The 22025-nt window shown below is 44.9% G+C and overlaps 1 protein-coding gene across 4 annotated transcripts in view; it reads right to left on the reverse strand.

Annotated features, from left to right (window-relative positions):
• Window positions 1–22025, reverse strand: part of Smad1 (SMAD family member 1) — a 63324-nt gene that overhangs the window by 39564 nt on the left and 1735 nt on the right. The window lies entirely within an intron of this gene.

Here is a 22025-nt window from a genome sequence, read left to right on the forward strand (position 1 = left end):
ACAACCACACGCAACGACAATGGTTAAGATCTCTGTCTTAGTATAGCTAAGACATCAACAATAATTTGTGATTAGAAATAACCACATTTTAGCCACGAGTCATGAAGAAATTACAGAGGAGACCAAGTATTTTTTAACTACATGATTATAAAAATATGACATCAAAAATAGTAAGATGTAGCTGGGCAGTGGTGTCACACACCTTTAATCCCAGGCAGAAGGAGGCAAATCTCTGAGTTCGAGGCCAGCCTGGTCTACAGAGGATAGCCAGGGTTACACAGAGAAACCCTGCCTTGAAAAACCAAAAATAAATAAATAAAACGTAAGACGTGACAAGCCGTAATCATATGGAAATTTATAGCTAAAATGCACTTACTGGGAGAAAAAAAAGTCTGGGTAGGTGGACAATGATTTAAGCCCAAAGAAATACAAGGAATTGAGAAATTATTTTTTAAAGTATACTAGAGAAAACATATATAATCAAAACACTAATAAAATTGGATAATCTCTCAGCAAGACTAATCAGTAAACTAGAAAAGGCACAAATGACCAATAGGAATAAATTGGGGACAATCTTCCTGATCATCAATCTTAAAATAAAAATGATTATGAATGGTTACTGTAGCAAACTGGGATAATCTGAATTTCCGTCTTCCTGACTAGAGGAGATGATCTGGCCACTCCATCACAGAATGTTTGTGTCTTTGGAGCATAGCATGGTACCTGGTACAGACAGATTCTCATGTTTGATGACTGGGCTCCAGAAGGACTTACACTAAGATGAAAAGACTGTGCACTCCCCAAGTTCCTCCCAGGGTAAAGGCTCAGCTTCACTCAACAGAGAGCTATTTGTCCTTTCAGAAGGAGCTTCACCCTAATTTACTAGTTATTTTGAAGTTTTCACTTAAGAGAATAGAAAAGAGAAAACAAAGTTAAGCCATTACCAGAAGTCACACTTGCTTAGCACGCACCTATTGATATGGTAATTCACTCTTCTTTTCCCCCCAGAACTGGAAAGACTGCTTCCTTCCAGACCCCCAGAAGCAAATTAGAGCGGCCCTGAGTTTCTTCCAGCCCTTTTCTTTTACCCCCAAAATACCTTTTTAATATTTTAACCACTGACTTTCAAATAGGAGGGCTTATTTATCTCAAAATCAGTTGAGGGTTATTTTCTGATGAGGGTTACCATAGGGAGTGAGTGTGTTGGGGTGGAAGGCAATGCCTAAGAACCAGGATTCTGGATCTTTATTCCCCTCAAAACAGCTATCCCAAGTGCCTGGAACCAGGGCATTGGGGTGGGGGTGACCAGCACCCTGAAGGGAAGAACCAGGGTGCAAACATCCAAGTTGCTCCATGGAGCAGATGGCTAACCCAATGCCAGCCCCCCAGGACTGGCTGTCCTCTTCTGCTACTCCAGGGCCTTATCCAGAGGAATGCTGACCAAGTCCCAAGGATAACAGTGTGGTGACTGTTGTCAAACACACAGAAGCAAGGGTACAGGCTGGTACTTGCCTGTGTGTCCCCAAAGTCTCACATTGAAACCCCAACTCCTTATAGTATTAGGTGTGGCCCCTGGGAGGGGTTGGTCACGGGAACGAAGGTTCCCTACCTTCTCCCTTCTTGGGGTGCTGTGGGAAGATGCTGCACTGGAGGAAGCCCCCCAAACGTCAGGCTTGGTCTTGGGGTATCACTGGCTACAGTACTGCATGGTACACATGCTGTGGGATGGTCTGTATGTCAAATTGCTCTGATTGGTCAATAAATAAAACACTGATTGGCCAGTGGCCAGGCAGGAAGTATAGGCGGGACTAACAGAGAGGAGAATTGAGAGGACAGGAAGGCGGAGGGAGACACTGCCAGCTGCCGCCATGACAAACAGCATGTGAAGATGCCGGTAAGCCACGAGCAACGTGGCAAGGTATAGATTTATAGAAATGGACTAATTTAAGATGTAAGAACTAGATAGCTAGAAGCCTGAGCCATTAGGCCAAACAGTTTAAACAATATAAGTCTCTGTGTTTACTTGGTTGGGTCTGAGCTGCTGTGGGACTGGCAGGTGACAGAGATTTGTCCTGACTGTGGGCCAGGCAGGAAAACTCTAGTTACATACACACGCTTGAATAGAGTCAAATACCAATACAGAGTAGAAAAGGCAAAAAGAAGTGAAGGGTTAACTCCAGGGATTTCAGGAAGCTTTTCCAGAGTACGCCTTAGACAGCCCCTGACGGATATGTGGAACTGGCAAAAACAGACGTTCTGAGCACTTCCTATCACCCAGTTTAATCTTACCAACGAACTCTGAAAAGGGCTTCCATTTTCTTCACTTTAGACACGAGAAGGCAGAGCTGTGAAAAGTTAAATGTCTTGTTCCACTCCATGTCTGTGAGAGGCAGAGCCAAGGTCGGAACCCCTTCCCTGACTCTACTGCAGACTGTTAAAGCAGGGTCCTAAACGGCTGTACGCAGACACGGGACAGGAATCCGGAAGGTCAACCCACGTGGAGGTGACAACAGCCACAGCAGCAGTGGAGACAGGGCGGGACAGCACCGCCTGCCTCTTCTCGGCCGTGGACTGCGGGAGGCTGAACGGAAGGAAGCAAAGCCCTTCATGACCGCAGGGCCTCTGCACACACCATGGGGGCAACAGTGGGCATGGGCAGTCTAGGTCTGGATGACACTCACGATAATTAAACCAAAAAGATCACAAGCCTTGGGATATAAGGATAAGAGCCATAAAAAATACAGACTGACAACTGACATTTGCCTCCGAGAGTAGAGGCTTTTCCAGGTGCTCGTCAGAAAGGGAACCCACCTCACGTGAGGAACTCAAAAATGAGTCCCACAGACTCAGCAACACAACCAAATTTTTTTCTGTCCCTTTTTGTACTTCCTGCCTTAGTTTATGTCAGAAGCTAAGTGGCTTTATCAATTTTAAATGCAACATAAAAACATGAGTCAGCATACAGATTCCCTTCCCTCCTGTGCAAATACAAACATTTCACACTGACCAAAAAAAAAAAAAAAAAAAAAAAAATCATCCAGTGAGGAACACCCCCAGTCAGCCGCTCAGCCACCTCATCAGAAGTTTAAATTTACTTGCATAGAATATTCCTAAGCTGGAAAGGAAAAAAAGTTCACACCAAGATTTTCATCAGAATTATTTATAATAGGAAAATAATTAACTATACACACATCCACTGTGTGGACTGTATCAGCTCTGAAGCTATGCTCACAAACCCCTGCTGAGAAACAGACACTATGAGGGCAAGAGGGGTCCAGAGCGCACACTGTGTGAGTGTGTGTGCCCAACAGTAACAGCAGCAGCCGTCGGGGTTACAGACTAGAAATGTCCCCCTTCCCCAAGCTTTCCAAGCAGTCTCTACTGAAAAAATTATAAACAAAAAGGGCTTGAAACTTCACTGTGCAAATATTTGCCAATTAAACAATGATAGACACCACGCACACGCACACGTACACACACGCACACGCACACGCACACACGCACACGCACACGCACACGCACACGCACACGCACACACCAGGAGCTGATGATGCCTGCATTATGTACTCAGAAGTCAGATGATGTGAGGGGCAGGAAACAGCTCAGCAGTTAAGAGCTGGTACCATTTTTGCAGAACCCAGAGTTCGGTTCCCAACACCCACATTCAGTGGTTCACAACTGACAACTCCAGTTCCAGGGGATCCAATGTCTCTAGCCTCAAGCCTCTGTGGGTACCCGTAATACATGCATCCCCACACACATAACTGGACTGACAGTGTGACCCAGCTCCAGAAATAATAAAAGGATAATTTAAAAATGGTTCTCAATTCATACCTTCTCTTACAAACTCTCAGTCACAGGACTTCCAATTCAGACATTAGCATATTCAACTTTAAATGGCTAACTCTGAAATTTATGGGGTATTCTTTATCATTAAAGGGGTGAAATTTAAGCTGCTCTTAACTGCTGCATAATTTGCTTTGTATTAGAGGAAACAGAACCAGCCGATTGTACGATGAACAGTTCCTTTATCTCCACCTCACCTAGTAAAGAAACACATCATTACCCAAATGTGTAAATATCGGCAAACTAGTCTCTGTGTTCAATGCCCCGAATTCCTTCAGAAAGTTTTAACAGTCATACTGGCTTATATCTGAAGTCACAGTTAATCCTCCACATCTCTGAGTTCTGTATCTGTGAACTCAGCCAACAGCTGATGTTTGAAGAAAATGGATCTTGGGCAGGCAAGATAGCCCACAATCCTGGCAATCCGTCCTCTGACCTACACACACACACACACACACACACAAACACACTCATCCTTAAAACGCACCGGCGTGTATCATTTACACTCTCCTTAAACCTCAGGGCAGAACTCTTTTCTAAGCAGCCCCACTGAGTTGGGCGCTGCAGGTACCCCAAGACTGAGCAGCACCGGAAGAAGACATGTAGCTTATGGAGGTCCGCAGGTTTCCTCAGAGCCCCGGAGTCCATCTCCACAGGAAGGAAGGCCTGATGGACTTTTAATGAGAGGAAGAGAAATGAGACACTCAGCCTTGGCTTGGACAGTTCTAACCCTGGAAACCAGTGGACTAGATGGAAAGCATGACTCCACATGTACTGAGGGACAACTGTATTTCCTAGTAAGAATGTTTCAGAAAATGACTGAGGAAATTGGAGGCTCACACTACCTTTAAAGAGTAACCGACAGGTAAGTGCTCAGCTATGCAGGAGGCAGACCGCCCATCTCTGACCCATTCCTTAACTAATGGCACACTATCAGGGCCTAGCGATCAGGAGGACTGGGCTGAACAAAAAGCACAGGGTATTAATTAACTTTACTTTGAAACTGCATAACAGCTGAGCAGGTTATTCATGAAAAAAACTTCACAAAGATGTTGTTTGAGCCATACCTTTTTTGTTGTTGTTGTTGTTTTTGTTTTTCGAGACAGGGTTTCTCTGTGTAGTTTTGGTGCCTGTCCTGGAACTCACTCTGTAGACCAGGCTGGCCTCGAACTCACAGAGATCCGCCTGCCTCTGCTGGGATTAAAGGCATGCGCCACCACTGCCTGGCTTGATCTAATAACTCAATAAATCAACTGGGGCCTGTTTCCAGACTACACCATGGCCACTGTTTTACACAGATGGACAGATCCTGTGGACACAGGGAATAAGCAAAATCTGCGGAGAGGCTGGTAGGCCTGCGTCGTTTGTTATTTTTAGTATAGAAAACTATCTTGCCATAGACCCTGGACGTCACAGCAGCATACGTGACCGGTGGCTCTCAGCCTTCCTAATGCTGTGACCCTCTAACACAGTTCCTCACGTGTGGTGACACCAACCATAAAGCTACTTCGCTGCTACTTCATAGCTGTCATTTTGCTACTGTTATGAATTGTAATGCAAATATGTGTTTTCTGGTGGTCTCCTGTGAAAGGGTCATTCGCCCCGGGGTCCTGACCCACAGGCTGAGAACCACTGGTCTGGGGTCAACAGTGGAGTTCTGAATCGGCATCAGAGAAAGGCACAGCTAGCCTACCCCAGCATCCAATTCACCAGCCCAGGAGGAGAATTCTTGCCTCCTCCGAAATATGTAAACTGGAACATCCAGAAGGAAACAAAGAGGAGCATACCAGGGCCTCTGATCTAACTTCCATTACTCTAAGATGGATTTACAAATATTTAATTCCTCAAACTTCACGGAGACAATGTGCTAACAAAAGACTAGATGCTGCGGAGTCGAAGGACAATTTCTCCTTCACAAGCTTACTGACAGTAATATCTTACAAAACAAAAAATCCTGTAATTCAGTAAAGAAGTACAATGAGGTTTTTTTGGGGGTTTTTTTTGTTTGTTTGTTTGTTTGTTTGTTTTGGTAAGAGTAAGATGGGGAAGTAAAAAAAAATGGGTACAAAAAAAACCCATCGTTATAATCATTAGGTCTACGTGAAATTAGGCTACTGGATTAACCAGGACTTCTGAAGGCCAAGAGCTCAAACCTTTCAATAAAGTCAGCCAGACAGCAGACTTCTCAATTTTCATGGAATGGCCCCGCACAGGGGTTCCCAGAAATGGCTACCCCCCCATAGCCTGACAGACACCGGCTTTGGTAAATTAATCTTGTCAACGTGATTGGGTTAAGAAGTACCTAAATTAGTTACCCACACCTCTGGGCCTATCTGTCAGGGAGTTTTCCAGGGAAGATAAACTGAGCCCTGTCCTGATTGTGGGCAGCCCTTCCTATAGGTTGGGGCCCAAGACAGATCAAAAGGGTGAGGGGAATGGCTAGGCAGAGTGATGTACCGCTTTCACCTCAGCACTCTGGTAGGCCGGAAGTGTGTGAATCTCTGAGTTCGAAGCAGCCTAATCTACATACTGAGTTTGAACTAAGGCTACATATTATCTCAAACAAGGGGTGGAGTCTATTAAGTCTGGCGTATTTGTCCCCTCCCCCAACAAGCAGAAGAAAGCTGTCGGGTGGGGAAAGTTAGTACTCTCCTTAAGGAAAACGGTAAGGCAGGAGAAAGGACAAGTTAAAACTGCTATACAACTCAAGGTCATTACACGAACTTGAAAATGAAGGTGGGCCTCACTGTTCTCAAAAAATACCTTCTAACTGAAATGCTGTGACCTGGTCCACGTGATCGGAGGGTCCGTTCTGCGGGCAGAAACAGGTGAACTACCTGCTCACTGCTCTGACTTTAATCAGCAATCAGCTCTCAGCATTCCCCATCAATGGTGAGGGGAAAACAGGGGTAAGTCAGACTTCCTGTCATCCAAAATGAGAAAGAAAAATCCTAGAACAGGAGGAAACTGGAGGTTATACAACCTCCCAATAGTCTTCTATTTTTTGAAGTTACATTTATTTGTTGTACACACACACACACACACACACGCACGCACGCACGCACGCACGCACGCGCCACCTTGCTCATGCAGAGGTCAGAGTCAGACCCTCCTTTCAGAAGTCAGTTCCCTCCTTCCACCATGGGCTGGGACTCTGGCGGTCGGGCTTGGCGGCCAGCACTTCTACCTACTGGCCCCCGATCCATATTAAAAAGACTTTATTTCATTGCTAGAAAGTTAGGCTAAAATGAACTTGTAGTCAAGTCCCAGGGAAAAATATTTTTATAAAATTCCTATGTAAGAAAACAATATGAAGATGCTCAGAGATCACAGGACTCTCCGCTGGTCCGGGTCACTCATGGACTGATGAGGTAGAGTATCTAGTTTGCCTTGTTTTCATTAAAAAATAAAAAATAAAAAAATGCACCTTTCCAGAGTTTGGATTTTCCCGAGTGGGGGAGGGGAAGCAGGCGACGAAAGAAGAGGGAGCCCAGGAGGGAGAGAGAGCTCAGCTGGACCCGGAGCCTTTGAGGGGCGAGCATCAACGCCCTTTCCAGTGTGACAGGCTGGGGCGCTGGCTGCCATATGGTCCCTGAGGAGTGCTGATTAGGTGGGAGACCTGGAGGTCAGCAGGGTGTGAATCCCAGATCGCCACTTACAAGCCTACGAGGGCCACGACACTGCAGATGTCGTCAAAAGTAACGTCCCCTTGATGAAAAGGAACCAAAGAATTGGTCACAGCGACAGGGTCTTGCGGGATGCAGCTGCAGTTTAGACACTTAGGTGCTCAGGTATGTGTCTCGGGGTGGCTCGTCTGTGTTAGAAAACAGCTCCTCCTCCTGTGCACACACAAATCCTCTTCCCGACGGGGCGCTGGGTCGTGTCAATAGACTCCCTGAGGAACTGCAAGTTTCAGGATTTTTTTTTTCTTAGATAATTACTCCTTTGGTTGAGGAAATTATCCCAATTCAAAGTTTCCTTACTGTCCCCAACTTCAACCACCAGACTTGGAATTTCTTTATCTCCTTAACATTTCCCCGAAACTCTACTGGGTTCTTTAATCAGCATAAAGGGATGCTGGGCAGATCCAGGTCCCCACAACCTCCTGAAAAAGCCCACCAGGGTCCTCACTCCTGAAATACAGGAGAGCCTTAGTCATCTCAACAACAACAAAAAAATAAAAATAATAAAAATAAAACACTATTCTCTTTGAATTGTTATCTTGAACAGCAATTTTACATAGTGAGACCCTGTCTCAAGAAACAAAACAAAAAAGCGCAAGAAAGGGGGAAAAAAGTTTATGAATCAGGTTTTTAAAAAACAAGTAATCCAAACAGCAAACCCCCAGATGCAGTGGGATTTGAGCCCAGGAGGAAAAGCCATCCCCTCCCCTCCAACTCCCGCTGCCTAGCAGCGTTCGGAACGGGCTCGGCTGTTTCTCTGAACTTGCAGGTGCTGTTTGTGAGAGCGGCCACATCTGTAGGGCGTGCTGGTGTACCCAGAGCAGGACAGCATGAACTCTCTCCCTATATTTAGATCCTTCAGCTCCGTTCTTAATTGCTTAATTTAATCAGGACCCTCTAGAAGGGAAACACATCCATGTCCATCACGGGATCAAAGGAAACATCTTTACGAGTTATATCCTTTTGCAAACCAACATACGGTCTCACGCCTCTCTCCCGATTGTTGAACCCCTCCTGTGGGAAGAGCATGGAATTTTATTTCTTTTTATCACTTGAAAAAATCACTTCCCTCCTAATTCAGTCAAGCTGGGCGGAGGCCACTTCCTCCACAGGTGAGAGAAATAAAACTTGTTGCTTTGACACTGTCAGGAATTTTAACATTAACCGTTTACTTTATGTTTTCAAAATGGAAACAAAAGGCAGACTAAAACCAAAGTTAGCCAGGGCCTGTTTTTCAGGCTTTCAAATGAAGTCTTTTTTTTTTTTTTAACCGTTTTATGATTGTTTTTAAATAAAAAATAAGAGTCCTTAACTTGAAAGGGCCTCAGCTGCTGCTCCTCACTGGGGCGTTGCTGTGTCTTCGGACCCTGGTTACTCTGCCACCACCTGACTGGGTTGTTACAAGGACTGAATGTGAATACATAACAAGATTGGTCTGGAAACAGCAGCACTTGAACATATTCCGTTAATGGAGCCATTGGCCAAGTGATGCTCTTCGGATACTGCTTATATATGTAAAATGAAACTTGCTCATTTCCTTTCTGCTTAATTAAGTTTTAACATTATTTTTTAATACTTAAAAAAAAAGAAGATAACTACCACAGTTATTTAATTCACTCAACAAACACCGAGGATGTGCCAAGAATTATTGTAAGTACCGAGACAAGGACAGTGTTCGGAAACCTATGGACCTGTATTCTGGTGTCAAGGAAACCTCATGGAGAACACGCCCTGAAAGGAGGCCCAGGAAGTCGGCAAACAGGAACAAGTGCAAAGGCCAGCTTGCTGTCAAGAACTGCCTGCCATGTTCCAGGAGAGCCAGGAGTCCAGTATGGCTGGAGTGGGGATTGGACGGAGGGCAGAGTCAAGCAGGGACCAGCCTGAGTGGGAACTCCTGAAGATCTGGGCTCAATGGAGACACATCTGACTTGCAGTTTAACAGGACTACTGCAGGCTGCTGGGCTGTGACAGACTGAAGGTGGCATCCGTTAAGACGCAGGTGTTAAAGGGAGGGAAGGAAGCGTGAGCCCCACGGGGGGGGAAACTGGAGATGGCACAGGCACTACTTATCTATAAGGAGCACACGCGTGCGAGTGGAATGGCCAAGGCCGGCTCTCTCTGCAGCCACACCTCTCCTGCGTATCTAAGCTATACGGCTCCCTTACAATGGAAATCCGAAAGAAGTCAAGGAACGCTGAAGCAGCCACAGGCACCAATTCCCTTCGCCCCAGTGGGAATCCTGTAAGGTCTGCATTACTTTAGAGGCTGTAAAACCAAGACCCAAATGGCCAGCGGGCCGAGGGAACTTGCTGAGGCCACCCCGCCACCCCCCTGCTTCCTGAACACCACCCACTCTGTTTGCTGCATAAAGCGTAAGGATTTGTTTAGTATTTCGTTTTAATTCCTCCGACTCCTTCCCTTCCTAACTTACTTCTGTTGCTACTGTTCTCCTCGGTACGTCCCCATCTTAGAACAAGGACAAATCACGGGTTTTGTCAGGATGGCCATGACAAAATTCAATTCACTTTAACCTACAGAGTTTTGACTAAAGTGGAGCAGGACGGGAGCTTCACACCAGCAGCCCGCACGGAAGCTCCACTCCTGGTGTCCCTCTTAGCTGTCTGTGGAATACTGAACTCCCTTTTAGAAATTCATTTTCTGGGCTGACAATACGAGCTGGCAGGTGGAGGCGCTTGCTGCCAATTATGACAATCTGAGTTGCATCCCTGGGACCCACATGCTAGAAGGAGAAAAGTGACTCCTGAAAGTTGTCCTCTGACCTCCAAATGTGCACCACGGCACACATGCACTTACCCACCGACACACATATACATATGTAAATGAATAAACAGAATTAAAATTTTGTATTTTCAAGACCTTTTATTAAAAATATAAAACTGCATAAACAAACTACGAGGCTCATTTCCTGATCTTGGGATAATAACTTGTCCAACTGAGCAAGCATAGAGGTGAGGAAAATTTAGTCAAGAACAAAATACTACAACAGTCATTGTACAGCCTAGCACACAGCTGCAAGTCCCAGGCTGTCTGGACTCTGAAGAGTGGAGGGAAAGGCAAAGCCGGTATGGCAGACCTACCCCCTTGGTGATGTCACTTCCCTTATCCTCCTGCCTCCTGATCCCCCTTCCATGCTCTGTTCCAAGACTTTCCCACCTCAGCATGACAACAGTTTAGATGCATCCCTGGCCTCGGTTCCCACAAGCCAAATGCAGTCCCCATGCCCGGCCTCCAGACTGTGAGGACTAAACAACCTCCCAGACACGGCCAGGGGACCATGCTCGGTTCCACCACACCTCGCCTCCTTTTCTCTTCACCATCTAAGCACCTCAGGCCTCAGTGGCTTTACTTCGTGGCATTGCTAACTCTTCAACTTGAGGGGTTTCTGGTTCCTGCTAGGATAGAGGGAATGATGTCCAAAACACACACCCTTTCTCTTTAAATTATGGGTATGTGTGTGTGCACACGAGTGCAATCCCTGAAAAGGCCTATAGAGGGCATTGGATCCCCTGGAGTAGAAGTTACGCGTGACTGGCTTGTCTGAGGCAGGTGCTAGGAACCAAATGTGGGTCCTCTGCAAGAGCAGTAAGTGCTCTTAACAGATGGGCAATCATCTCTCCTGCCCCATATCCTTTCTAGTTCTTCCCTCCAAGAAAAACAGAGCAACAGTCCTCAGCATCTAACTGATGTGCTTCAACACTTACAACAGCCCTGCACCCTACCACGGGCTCCCAAGCATGAAAGCCACCCAAACAGAAAAGCCACTCATGGTCCATACCCACAAGGCACTTACAACACAACATGGTAGATTTCCTAACACGTTTTCAAAAACATCAACGTGGAAAAATGCACTCAGTACATGGCCAGCGTGCCAGGCCGACACCTGACTGTAACCGGGATCCCTGGACAGCCAGGTGTCCTGTGCTGCTGGTGTTGATGGACTCTGAGGAGCAGGCCAGGTGGGAACCACTGTGCTTCTGCACAGAGATCATGAAGACACCCTGCATACCCTCAAGGAACTCAGGCTAACATGATAACTGAAATGAAAGGTATTACAACAGAGGCTAGACTCGACAAGCAGGTTTGTGCTGTTCCTCAGAGCCACAAGCTCCTTAGTCCAAGTCCTATATTTATGGTCCTTTATCCCAACTTTATCAAACTGTATAAGATATGTATTAAGTATAAATATACATTTTAGGCATTCAGAAGCTTGCTAGAGAATTAGCTAAGGGGAAAGGTAGGCTGGCAGGAATCACTTTCCCAGACAGGCAAGCGAGCTCAAATGGGTCAGGTGCCTGCCTCCACACCTGATGACCCGAGTTCAATCCCCTGGAGCCAGACAGTTGAAGGAGAAAACCAACTCTTTCATGTTGTCCTCTGACCTCCATAGGTACAGCATGGTATACACACATGCATGAAAATACACATGCAATAAATAATCAATCTAGAACACCCTACCAATTGCATCAAACTTCCTTCCCAACCCCTTGCTTATGAGAGACAACCCCAAGCATACATGAACTGCTTTTAAACTCAGCTCCATAATATTAACAGCAGCCTGTTACACAGCCGTTCATATCGTACCAACTAGATTGCCTCCTCAGGTAGAAACTACACACTTTTCTGTCCCTCCCAAACCACAGTCTTGTGCAGGATGCCAAGGAGAAATGCAGTGTTTGTTGAGTTGGTTAATACTGACTTAAAACCCAAAATCACAACACGTGCCCTCTGAGAAGGAGGCTTTCCTGGAACACAGAACATCTCATCCCATACAATCTGATGACTCCCTGTTTAAGCACAAATAAAGGTCATCTAGTTTTTGTGCCAATCATCTAGATGATAAGTTCTTTTTTTTTTTTTTCAGTTAGCAAAAAAAAAAAAAAAAAAATTAAAACCTATCAAACATTCTCTGAAGCTTGAACAAACTAAACAGAAATTAACTAAAGACAACAGGGAAAACAAGGAGGTTCTTATTAATCCCTCCAGACTGCAAAGCCAGCAAGAGCTGTCCACAAAACAGGAAGCCGGAACAGAGGAGACTGCAAGTACACACTACCAACTGTCCTGAGCTCTTAAAAGGGGCCATGCCGAATTTCTACAGAGCTATTTTATTTCCCATCAGGAAAAGCTACCGGGCCAGGGAGACGGTGCAGCGGGTAAAAATGCTCACCTCGCAAGCTTGATGATTTGAGTTCGATCCCCAGAACCAAGTAAGAAGCCAGCTGTGGTCGTGCGCATCTGTAATCCCGGCACTCCAGTGGTGAGCTGAGAGGTGGAGACACAATCTCCTGGAAGCTCACAGACCAACCGTATGGGAGTAAGCAGTGCAAAGACAGGAACATCAATGCCTCAAACAAGGAAACAAGGAGGACTGGTCCCCAAAAGCTGTGCACAGACCCCCCCCACACACACACACACAGTCACTACATTTACCAAAATTAACAGCTCAACATTCACTCTTCCTGTCCACTCAGCTCCCAGTGTTTGGGTGGCACACCAATTCGGCGTCCCCCCTCCTATCACTCCGCAAGCCTCTTGAAGGACGGAGGGAAGGCTGCAGGCGGAGCCAGGAGCCCACGGGTGAGATAGGAAGCCTTCCTCTCCACCTGGAAATATTTCCAGGCAATTTACAGGAAAGGCGATGGTGAGGAGATAGACAAGTTCTGTCTAGCAGCTATGCAAGAGCCTCATACCAAATGCTGAGGCAGGACAGAATTTGACTCAGTTGGTTCAGGATCTCACCTATCATCATCAGACCTCCTTCTGGGCAGTGTATGAAAAGTCTTTTAGAACCCCTGACCACTAACTATTATCCGTAACAGGAAATCGGGACTAAATCTGGATGCCCTTTTAACTTCAGAAGAGGTTTTACTCCACGGGGCCACTTCCCTCACTGTGATTCTTCATAAACCAGTCCGTCTCCATAATCAAAGCCATATTCCAAGACATCACTGTATCTCATATAAATGAGTAAATGCCACTGTGAAACCTAACGCTACGGCACAGGCAGGAGACAGGGGTGGGTATTTCAAAATGTCCTAGGGAAGATGAGTATCTTCAAGGCTCATTAATCTTGCCAGCTGACTAAGCAACGTGCATGTGCAGGAGCCCTAACAGGGCCAGAAATGTTAAATTCTAGGTAGGTGACCCCTGACCCCAAGGCCTGTCATGGAGGAAGCAGGCTACTGTGGAGGAAACGTGTGTTCACATGTAGCTTACACCCCCTGCAACTCCTGATTCCAGCAGGTTGCTCTGACATACTGGGCCCCTTTGTTCCGAGTGTTCCCAGACACACACATTCTGATTCACAATGAGAAACTCACTAAGGTCTAAGGCAAGACACTGCTCCTCTGCCTCCCAGTGACGAGCTGGTGCAGGGCACCCTCATCAGGCCGTGTTTCATCCGTTAGTGAATTGCTGGCTCTTCTCTCCAGGCATTGCTTCTCGCTGCGTTTGGAAGGTGCTTACAGGCCACAGTAACACTGTGGAGACCTGCTGTCAGGTTATCTGCATATCTGGTGCATACCCACTGACATGACATTTGTCATATCCAAAGTTTTTCTGCTCTGGTTTTGTCCTTTGGAGCCACATCCAGAGGGCTCTGCAGTTCCCTCAGACTGCCATACGCCAACCTTCTTGCCAGGAAGATTCTGTTCTGTCAGAGTGGACAACAATTTAACACTAATGAATGATGCAAACAGACCAAAGACTCACATATTTAATCCCAGTACTGGGGTGGGAGGCCAATTAAAAAGGGCATGGATAAACTCAGAATACTAATTTTTAAAGGCTTTGAGCAATTTAAATAACTTAATTTAGCTCTTTAAAGGGATTCATCCCTGAGTTCAGTTACCATACTTTCTAAAAACCGTCATCAGCAACTGTCCAGGAAATGCTTTACAAATTCCCAGACTTGGTTCTCACCACTTCTTTCTCCAAGATTCCTGTCTATTCTTGCTATCCTGCAATCATTTAGTACTTTAGATTCCTCATCCTGGCACCCCTTTATCTGGACTGGATGCAATACTGTCCTCATTAACATTCTCTACTGCAAAAAACACTGATTTGTATAAACAGTTACCACAGCTAAATGCTCAGGAGGTGGCCGGTCCCACGCCGAACCTTTCATGTGCTCAGCACTTGCCGCTGAAAGACGCAACTCCTACATTTTAACACTACTTTAATATCTCTAAAGCCGCAAAGAGTATGATTCCTAGACCACCGTGTTTAACGCGACAGGTGCTTTTCCTCGGTAGAACATGAAGTAACGCCTTAAACTAGATGAAATACAAAAACGTGAACTTCATGTTCACAGCAATCCCTGGGCTGGACTGTCGTCTCTTCCTTTTCTCTTCTAGCGGGGCAGAACCACAAGCTCACAGCAGTTTTCCAAAAGTTACAATGTGAGCAAGTCTGGGGCATGATCTTACACCCAGGCAACCAGCTCCCTGCCACGCGGGGAGAGTCAGCAGACGTGTGCACGCTGCTGTGGTGCTTTCTCCTGTGACCTGAGTCCCACTCAGACATTACAGGGTCGGGATTTTGTCGTCTGTGCTTTAGATCGCAATCACACTGTCTTGAATCGCTGTCCCTGGTCTCTTCCACCTCTCTACACAAAGTCTCATATTATAAAAAATAAGGGACTAGCAGGAGTCCAAGAACCTAGTTCTCACTTCTCAATACGCTATTCTCTCCACAGCTAGTCACTTTACGCCTTTTCCCCTTTAACCCAAGCGACAGGCGCGCCCTCTCTCTGACCCTCCTTTGGACTCTAGCATGGAGTCCTGGTTTCTTCGCTCCTCTGACGCTACGTCTTTCTTACAGTCACTCTGACTACTTCAGACATGCTTCTTCCTAGGTGTGAGCTTGGATGGAAAACTGAACCTATGTGCTCTGCCTCCCCACCTGGTTCCCTCTGGGCGCACAGCAGGTGGCTGGAGGCACCAGCACTCCCCTCATCCTGCACAAAGACCCCACACAAAGCGCTGAGCTCTGCATGTCTAACTTACCTACACAACCTAACTAGTCATCCCACTGGAAATCCAACACATCAGTTCTAACTTACCACCTGCACAAGCCTCAGCCTCACTAACACGTAGTGGTGCATCGGTTTCCCAGCCAGAGGTTCGTGGTCACCTCTGGCATCTTTCTCATAATTCCACAGCCATGTAATGGCCAAGTCTTCGTTAGTTTGTTGTTGTTCTTTATCAATTTCATCAAAGATTAATCATCACATGAAAGAAAGCTTAAAAAAATAAGAAAAAAAAAGCTGCATCCAGCATCTACTGACCCCGGTTCCAAACTCAAGTCCCAGTTTCTGCAGTGACTCCCCGACGCTTCTGCATTCTGGCACACAAGCCCTCAAGATGTTCGTCTTGACTTTTGCACATCTCCATCCTGTCTCAGGCTCCATCAGGAATGCCCACCAAGGTCAGGCGGGTCAGCTCACTAGTGGGTAAGTCTGTGCTACTCACTTTGAAAGCCACACACTGCTAATGCAAACAGTAAAGCACAAATCAGCTGACCCGAATAAAGGCCACATTCAGCGCTGGATAGTCACCTGTGGCTATGGCTCTGGTGGCAGACAGAGGACACTTGCCCCATGGCAGTATTTCCACTGGGCAGGACTGCTGCGGGATCACTCCTGCTCATCCACTGTGCTCCCTACGGATCCAAGCCCCACGTACTTCTACCCCACAGGAGTCCTCCATGAGTTGTGAGACTAAACCCTAGATTGCTCTGTAACAATTCTTACAGTGTTACTGATTTTTTTCTTTCATTGTTATGTGTCTTCTCATGAATTACTGTAACTCTTAAAACCAAAAAAAATTCATGGGTGAATAAAGCATACACTGACTACAATACTACACCAAAAATCACCAAATAAGGGGCTTATTTAAATATCCTCTTCCATTAAAAAAAGTTTTCTTCCAATCTAAACAAATAAAAGCCCTTGCATTTAACTAAATGAATAACTTAATTTAATGCCTAATTACAGTCGTTGAAGATAATTAGCTAACCTTTTTTTCTTGTGGTGTTTGAAACTGAAAGGAAAAACAGCTGTACAGTACTCTGCACAGAGAAAGCACAGACAGACAGACAGACAGGAAGAATGAACAGTTTGGATGACTATACCCTGAAACTATCTGAGATTGTAAGAAAAGGAGCCGAGCACAGGAGCCCTCAAATTAAAGAAAGCTGTAAATAAAGCATCAAAATGTGGTATCATAGCATGTGGTATCATTCTCTCTCTCTCTTTCCCAAACATGACCATGACCATTCTCTGACACCCGAGCTAAGGACGTACGGACATTTAAGTGATGGTTCTGTGTTGTGTTCTCTCCTTCCACACAGGCGTGTCTCTAATAACAACAACAATAGTGGGAAGAAGAGGAGGAGGAGGAGGAGGAGGAGGAGGAAACCAACCACCACCAAGTTCCCACACCACACATGTGGGTTCTTCAAAGAGAAACACAGGCTTCTTCTAAGACACTTGGAACCACACAGAGATGAGATGTAGGAGAGTCAACAGGCAAGGACTCCCGGAGCCTGAGAGGGCTGATGCTCTCTTATCAGGAGGGAATCCTTTCTCAATTCTGTTTTCAGTTTATAATGAAATTGCAAAGCTGTCCAAATATGGCAGTTCCCAGTGCCTCCTCCAAACTGATGTACTCGCTGAGGTTGAACTGTTCAGGAAAGTTTTCGCTCTTCCCAAGGGAAAGAGAGAGTCCCCTATGCAACTGAACGCCCTGGACATCCTGCTCAGTTTTGCAAACAGGCCAGCAAGAGCCTCCAATGCTCTTTTGTGGACCAGCTGTGCCTCATCTCAGCACACGCCTAAATGAGCGGTTTGGATCTGAATGGTTACAGTAATATGCTTCTTAGCTCCATCGCTTTCCTTAGAGAAGTAACCGGCGGAATTGAGTGCTGAAAACACTTCATGTGTTTTTCCTACAGATCAGATCACTGATGACCAGATTAGAGTATTTCTACTACCAGATAATGGCAAAAGTGAAATGACCAAAAACAGCCTACAATCTTGGCACCAAAATCACAAGACCACACATAAAAATACCAAGATATTTCACCAATCTCAACATCATTTTGACTTAAATTTCCTCCATCCTTCTATAGCTGAACTACCCTCTTTCTTCCCAGACCTTCCAACTCTCTCCCTACTACCCACGTAGCTCCCCAGAGACCCTAAACTTCAGCTGGTGAGGAAGGATGCTGTTCTAGAGGGTCCAAAGAAGGATTGCATGTATTTCTTAGTATGTCATAACTGTCTGATTTAATTTGAACTTTGGCCACCCATTTCTAATAAGATCTCGTTGATTAAATCAGACATGGGTTTTTCTTTTCAATTTCTAGAATGAAAAAAAATCAATTTTAATCTGTAGAAAGCAAACATTTCTCTATGGTTGTCAGATTTAATTGCTACTTAGCTCAAAATATGTTAGGTATAAAAACATCAATATCATGACCCCCCCTCCAAAAAAAATTCTTTCTTCCCCTTCCCAAGTGATCAAAGATGTGCTTAGTCCAATACCTCAGGAGCACTGAGTATAACAGGAAAAAAACAAATCAATACTCAAGAGGATCCAGGTCTAGCTTTCGGTTTCAATCAGACAGATGGGAAACATCACCAAGCCAGGTAACTTCTCTTGGCCTCAGATTGCCCAACTTGGTAGAAACCGATTGGATTAGAAACCTTTTAAAGTAATGTTTAACAATAAGCATCTTTAGTCTCTGATGCCCTTGGTGAAACAGTCTCAATGGTGGACTTCGCCTGAGCACATAGACTTATGCACACAAACTCACAACTACACATCAGCATTTCTGGATCAGAAGAAGGGAGTCAGAAAAAGATGTCAGAACCATGCTTCCATCAGATTTGCAAACAGCTCTGACCCTTCCTCAAAAAGAAAGGAGCAAGTGAGTTGTGAGACTTTCTAGAAAAGCTGACACCATCCTTAAAAAAAAGTCCCCAAGGAATCTGCAGTGAACCATTCTTACCTCAGCTGCTGGGTTTCACTGCTCAGGGGGAGCAGAGCGGTTCTGAGGAGACAGAGGAACTAGACTCTTCCACAGCACGGTCAGCTTGGGCTTGGCCACAGACACTCAGAGGACAAGCGGCGGGAATTACAGAAACGCAGGGACACCACTGACTGGACTTGAAGAGGCTTTACTGTCAAACCCGTCTTCAAGTCATGTGCTGGCTTAGAGAAGCATGAACTTCAGTTTCTCTCTTTTAAACAGGGGTGATAGGAGAAAGCACCCCCAAAACAGCAGGACACAGAGTGAATTTGTCGAAAGTAGAGTCATGTCCACACTGACAAAGCCTATTGGGTATCCAAATCCCAGCTTAACTGAAGCCGAGGGTCTCCAAAAGAAACAGGCAGCATGTCGCGTAGCCAAACTCAAAATCAAAGGCATAAGGGATCCAAGGTGTTTCTGGCAGCCTCTGCGAAGAACATCGAAGCTTTGAATTGGAACACCAACAGCTCTGCCTGTTCCTGCTCTCACGCCACACGGTAATGCAGAGGACAACACGTCAGCAGGTCGGAGACTAGCATATGCTAAGAACTGCAGTGGGTTTTTGTTTTGTTTTGCTTTTTTTACTACAGACACCAAATTTTCAACTCTTACAGGACTGCAAAGCCTGGGTACAGCAGGAAGGTTCAGCGGGTAAAGGTGCCTACAGCCTGATCAACCTGAGTTTGGTTCCTGGAGCCCATAAAGTGAAGAAGACTCAGCGGGTTGTCCTTAACCCTCACGGGTTGAGCACCCCTACACACACACAAATAAATGGTTTTTCGAAAGTGATAGTTTAGTTAGGGAAAACAAAGATTTTCAGTGTTTTCTTATACCACCTCTCAGCATATATTAAAACAGTATCCCTGGAATGTGTTGTGTTAGAATGTTTGATTCTAAAAGTCGATGTTTGAGTGGCTGACTTGGGTTTTATAAAACATTCAATGAATCTGACTTGGGATTAGGCTAGAATTTCCAATAATTTCTAAAATAGCCCTAAACACACTTCTGCCATTTTATACCACATATTTAGGTTGAAGTGGCACTCTCTTGCATTGACAATATAAAATCAAAGTATCGATCCACTGAAAAAATCTAAAGAGGCTCCATGTCCTGTACTATCAAATATCCAGCCAATTTTAATGCAAAATAAACAAGCACATTCATCTGATTAGAAAATTCAGTTTCCTCTTTAGTTAAGTGGTAAAATTATATGTATACCTAAGGATTATCTTTAAATAAATTTAAATTGTTTATATTTAATTTATTTAAGGAGGGTGGGGGTCAGGGGCAATTTGTGAGAGTGAGTTTTCTCCTTCCTTCTAGCACGTTAGGTTCTAGGCTCAAACTCAGGCCACCAGCTTTACTGACATGCTGAACCATCCTGCCGACCTTTAATAATGCACATCTCTCTATGACTTACTGTCAGTAAGTATTTGATTTGTAGACTTATTTCATATACCTGTATACTCAGGGTCACAGATAAACGTCTTGGGCAAGAAGGGAGTTTGAGAGGAAGATTTAAGAAGCCCTGTTCTAAACAGAGAACAGACAAAACAGTGAAGAAGGGAGCTCAGGGTGGAGGCAGGTAGCTTGGTTCATACCCCTGCCGAGACATTAATCACAACTTGTTAGCTGTGCAGCCTGAAGCAACACAATCACTCTGCCTCAGTTTCTTTACCTCTAAGATGGGAGGTGGGCGGAGGTCCCAGGCTTAAATAATTTAGAACCACTAACTATAAACACTGCTGACACACAGTAAAAGTTCAGAAAGAAAGGGAGAAAAAACCCTACAATAATATCCATCTACTTAGGACTCTCAATCATGGACACGATGACAAATAAGATCTACCTGTCTGAAGAGCAGTTATTTGTACAAAGGAAGGTCCTGGGTCACTCTTTAGATTCTAGGAGTCTAGAAATTTCTGTGAGGATAAAGTCGTCCCATACACATTCCATTCAACATGGCAGTCACATAAGGTTACCTGAAATATGGGTGGTGCAGACAACATGGTATCTTAAGTGATGACTCATTATACAGACAAGGCTATTCCTACCTTGTTGGACAGCATGTCTAAATTGAATATGTTTTAGAAAAACTTAGCAAAAGTGAGCATCTTTCCCCCTTGAGTTGCTATTATGTTTTCAGTAGAAACCTGGTAACTAAGACCTGTTAAAGCAATAACATGTTGACTCACATATCAATACAGTGAAAGCTCAGAGCTAATAAATGATCAGAAACAAAGTGTGTGATCCTCTGGTATTTTAGACGATCCAGAAGTCCAGGTTAAATTCACACTGACATAAGCATGCTCTGATACACAGATCAGAACTGCAAAGGTCCCTATCCCCACCCCAAAGCATCAACTGAAAAGCCACATCTTCTTCACCAAGATGCAACATCTCTGCCATTTGCTTTGTCTCCTCTCCCTCAGAAATCACAGTTCTGAATGCTGCTTCCGCTTTCAGAAACACTAGGGTCCTTGACCACTCCCCTTTCCATTATAAACAAAATCCATGTACCACCCATATCTGAACCATAACGCCAGACTCCTGCTTAGCTGCCCCTGTAATACGGTTTAATTATGATGACTGAACTAACAGGCTGACATCATAGACTTTTACAGGCTGACCCCATGTCATCCTGATGTATCATTTTGCACCAGTTCAGTGCTGTAAATCAATTTAAGATCTCAAGCAGGTTGAAAAGGCTGGTAATGACGCTCTCTCTCTGCCTCCCTCGAGACTCTACATTATACACAACTTACATTATTTATAAAGTCTCAGCGATGCCTCCATTAGCCTTGTAAGACCACACAGATGAGATCTTTTATACACACACAGCTTGGCCTTGATTATGGAGGCGACCGAGGCTTAAATATGCTCATCTAATTACCTCAGGGTTTACTCTTCTTCCAATCTACCACATTACTGCATTTTATCTTGAGGCCAGTATCGCTGGAAATCAAGATTAAAAGCCAAAATTTTGTTTTTTAACTAGTATGTGTAGCTGGGACTAAGATTTACTTCCTCTTAATGCGCACATGAACTTACCAGAAAAAAAGGAAAATTAAATGACAAGATGAACAAGAGGTTCACATTTTTAGTTGCAAAAAAAAAACAAAAACAAAAAAAAACCAAAAAAAAAAAACCTGTTATTCCTCCAAAACGTGAAGTCCATCATCTCGCTACGGGTACAAAGCTGGGGATACTGCGAAGGAAGAATGTATTTGGTTACTACCTACAGTTGCAAGGGTCAAAACTAAACCAAGGACAAATCCCTAGCCTCCGAAGAAACCTGATCTTCCTTGGGAGCCTCTCGAATCCCACCCCCAGAAAACCATCTCTCAAGACTCGGGGTTACAGCTTCCTAAAAAATGCAAAATTACACACACAGCACACCACCTTCACAGAAATATCATATAACTGAAAATGAGAAATGCG

The sequence above is a fragment of the Peromyscus eremicus genome, chromosome 5 (genome assembly GCF_949786415.1).
Source record: "Peromyscus eremicus chromosome 5, PerEre_H2_v1, whole genome shotgun sequence".
Lineage (NCBI taxonomy): Eukaryota > Metazoa > Chordata > Mammalia > Rodentia > Cricetidae > Peromyscus > Peromyscus eremicus.